The 3,944-nt window shown below is 31.2% G+C and overlaps 1 non-coding gene across 1 annotated transcript; it reads left to right on the top strand.

Moving 5' to 3' along the window:
- The first annotated feature begins 3,235 nt into the window (after positions 1-3,235).
- On the top strand, positions 3,236-3,544 carry LOC148802103 (signal recognition particle RNA). Its single transcript, XR_016083348.1, has one exon.
- Positions 3,545-3,944: the final 400 nt, after the last annotated feature.

Below are 3,944 nucleotides of genomic sequence, written 5' to 3'. Positions count from 1 at the left end.
AACCACTAGTCAGTTTCAGTTTGTGTGAGAAAATAAACCGACCCAACCATGTATGTTTAGGTAATTACTAATTAGTCCCTACTCGGTAGTCCTTAGTCCTTCCCTACTCCCTATCATAGTTAACTTAAAATTTAAGTTATTTATTACATTTATTAGTTTATTTATTCCCTTTTTGGGTTTAGCAACCATTGCTTTCATTTTTTGGAAACATGCAACCATTGTTGTCAATGAGTCTTGGAATGGACAGACAAGTTGGGAGTTGGGACTGTTGGAGTCTTTACTCTTTAGTTTTGGAAAGAGAAAAAAAAAAGAGAGGTTAAATAAATACTGGTGATTGTTGGATACTTACTTGGAGTTGGAGTCTTCAACTGTTACATGTTGCCTATCTTGGAGTCGAACCGACTAGGGGTATTCACATTGGACTATTTAAAACTAATTATTTTAATTGTTATATAAACCGACTAAACCGATAAATTGACCCTTCATGTTTGCGTCGGTTTTGTTTCAAGGTCGATCAGTTTCGGTTTAGTCAATAAATAAACCGATTAAGTCGGGTCGATTGAAGAAAATGACTCAAACCGACCCAACCCAACCCGCGAACACCCCTAGTATTTATTCCTCTTCCTACTCTTGAGGAGCTTATTCGACCATCGATTCATATAGTGTACTCTAGACATGACTAGGAAATTGGCACCAACCCCTATATGAACACTAGTTCTTACTCTAGATTCCAACGTTGGTGCCTTAACAATCAATGGATCCTTTAAAATCAGATATCGACTTTCCCATAACTCTTTGTAAAGGTAAGCACACTTGTACTAATCATCCCATTTCTCATCATGTCTCTTTTAATCACTTATCTCCTATCTATTAGAAATTTGTTTCTCTTGTTTTCTATACCTCAGTCTATCCAAGAAGCCCTTGCATCTCTTAAGAAGGCAATAAACAAAGAATTATGTGCTCCTTAGTCCAACTACACATGGGATCTCACCTCCTTACCTCCCAGAAAGTAGGTAGTTGATTGTCAATGGGTATATATAGTTAAGCATCACCAAGATGGTACTATTGAGTGGTTCAAAGCATGATTGGTGGATAAAGGCTATACCTAGACATTTGTTATTGGTTATTCTTAGACTTTCTCTTTGGTTGCTAAAATGGATTTTGTACGGGTAATCATTTTCTTAGTTGCACATTTTGATCGGCCCTTGTCTCTACTTGATGTCAAGAATGCATTCATGGTGATTTTCAGGATGAGGTATATTAGTACGATACATTTTTGTATTGGACTATATCATATCGTCTCAATGGGTATGGTCTAATAACATCAACATGGAAGTGTATTTGTGCTTGGTTTCATGTCCCTATATATTGATCACTTTTGTGTTGTTTTTGGACTTTAATAAAAATTGAAAAATATAATTATAAAAACTAACATAGAATTATAATTATAAAAGCTGAAATAAATAATTTAAGATTTAATTTTCCCCAAAAATTTAACAAAAACTAAAAATTAGAAAAATAATTTATTTTATTACCTTAAATGATTTATATGTTTATATATTTTGCTTTACATCTAAATTATATGTTAAAAATGAAAACATATTTACTATTTGAAAAAACAAAGTTATTATGTATGTAAAAATATTATTATTCTAAATAAATAAACTTTCCCAAAATAATAAATAAAACTTGAAAATTATAATTGCAAAAACTAGATAAATAATTTAAGACTTAATTTTCCTAAAAATATAAAAATAATTTATTTTATCTACCTTAAATGATTTATATATTTTATTTTATGATTATATGTAAAAACAATTATATGTTAGAAATGAAGACATCTTTATTATTTGAAAAAAAATAGAGTTATTATTTATATAAAAATACTAAGTAAATACATTTCCCAAAAAATTAATAAAAATTGAAAATTATATTTATAAAAACTGGAATATAGTGATAATTAGTATTTTATGATGTGTACATGTTCTAGAGTTTTGGTATTTTTTATTGTAATGTTTTACTTCAAATAAGTTGTCAAAGTGTGCATTTCTCATGTGTCTATACCTTATTCATAGATAATTTAGCTTTAGATTTAGTATGTATTAATGTATTTATGCGATTTGTATGTATTTCCCTAGTGCACCCAAGCACTTTCATATCTTTCGTTCATATCTATGTGTTTCCAAAGTAAATCAATATTCAAGATTTTGATATGATACCTAATATCGACACTTTTATCCTTGTTTGTAATAGGTAACTTAAGATTGTATCTTTTTACAAATTATTAATTGATATTTTAATTTACAATAAATAACAATGTATTTATAATTTACAATAACATTATTTACAAATATTTAAGAATTTAATATTAATTTGACTTATTTATTTGTTAATATACAGAATTAAAACTTTCTTAGTTGAATATAAAGTAAAGCTAATAAAATAGAATATAATTGGTTTTATAACTAAAATGTAAAAGTTGCATATGCATGGTTAGTGTCTTAATTGGATCATCTATGTTCTCATTAATCTAACATATTTTTTATATTAATTATACATTTACGTAATTAATAATTAATAGCTTAACCCAAGTAAATTATAAGATATTAGTGGCTCAATGTATGAAATAATTTGTAAAAATCTATATAATATTTTTGGACTCTTTATTTATGTATCAAGTATTATCATTAAAATTATATCTATATTATGGAGCTTGTAATGTACTTTTTCATATAAATTATTGAAATATGCATTTCTTTAGCATTTATGCCTTATTCATATATTTCCACCCTTGATTTAGTACTATACATGTATCAATGACATTCGTGAGAGTTTTCCTGTTGTATCAAAAAAACATCCATATCTTTCTACCGTATCAAAAGCATATTGCAATATGTGCCCATTCCCAAGCTCACGGATTCAATACACAATACACAATACCGATATTTTGAACTTTGTGTCAAACACTAGATATTGAATCTTAAATGTTGAACTTTATTTTACTAAAAGAATAGTTGAATTTTGGCACGTAATTTAGATGGCCATGTTAATTAGTGGTTCGATCAGCACACCAGTTGAATGTCTCGTTGATCTTGGTCATTGACTATGGATTTAGATCTCTGGTCAAGAGCTGAATATATTTTTCAGAAGTTAACAAAAATTTGCCAACAGTCCCACATCGAACAAATACAAAACATCTTAGTTCCTTATCTATGCTTTAGCAGCTAGTCATTTCGCCGAGCTCTATAGCGAGAGCTTGTAACCCGAGCGGGGGCACCAAGGTGGTCAAACGTTGGTTCAATTCCGACCGGCAGGATTAGGTTAGAGTAATTTGTTGGCACGCCCGTTCCAAGTAGGGAGTTGAGCCACGAGACTTGAGCGAAAGCTTGGTTTTCATGGGTTCTTAGAGAGGAGGGGACCGCGTCAGGCTGGTTTCACAGAGCAGCGACAACCTCCTGCTCCCGTCGGTGGAAGGATTACGAGCCGGTACTCCCCTCATCCACACATTGCCCTAGGGGTCGAGTCCAATTGGACGATCACCTTTTGCTCCCGTCAACTCCGTCCAGCTTCCCTTCCCGTCTAAAGTTGGAATTTCTCAACCTTTTTTACTTTGTCCGTATCTGCAAAAAACTTCATTGACAACATCTTCTGGGAAATCGGAATAATCCCATCAATGATTCCTTTAATATAAAATCTGTAGATGAAAGTTGCATATAGATGGGCAGTAAGATTAAGAATCAAGACTGTTGTTTCTATCTAAGGTTAAACTGACAAGATTTTGAGACTGTATTTGTAAGGCTCATGAATCATTTGAGACTTGGAATTGCCGAATTAGTAAAGTACATGCATCACAGTCCCTTTCTTAGTTTTCTCTTTGTAAAACTTATAATCACAGACAAACAACTTGTTTGCCAAAGCTCCCATTAATTTATCTTAAAGCCCAT

The sequence above is a fragment of the Nelumbo nucifera genome, chromosome 2, assembly GCF_055504915.1.
Source record: "Nelumbo nucifera cultivar China Antique chromosome 2, China Antique-T2T, whole genome shotgun sequence".
Lineage (NCBI taxonomy): Eukaryota > Viridiplantae > Streptophyta > Magnoliopsida > Proteales > Nelumbonaceae > Nelumbo > Nelumbo nucifera.
This window is presented reverse-complemented; position numbering and strand designations above follow the sequence as displayed.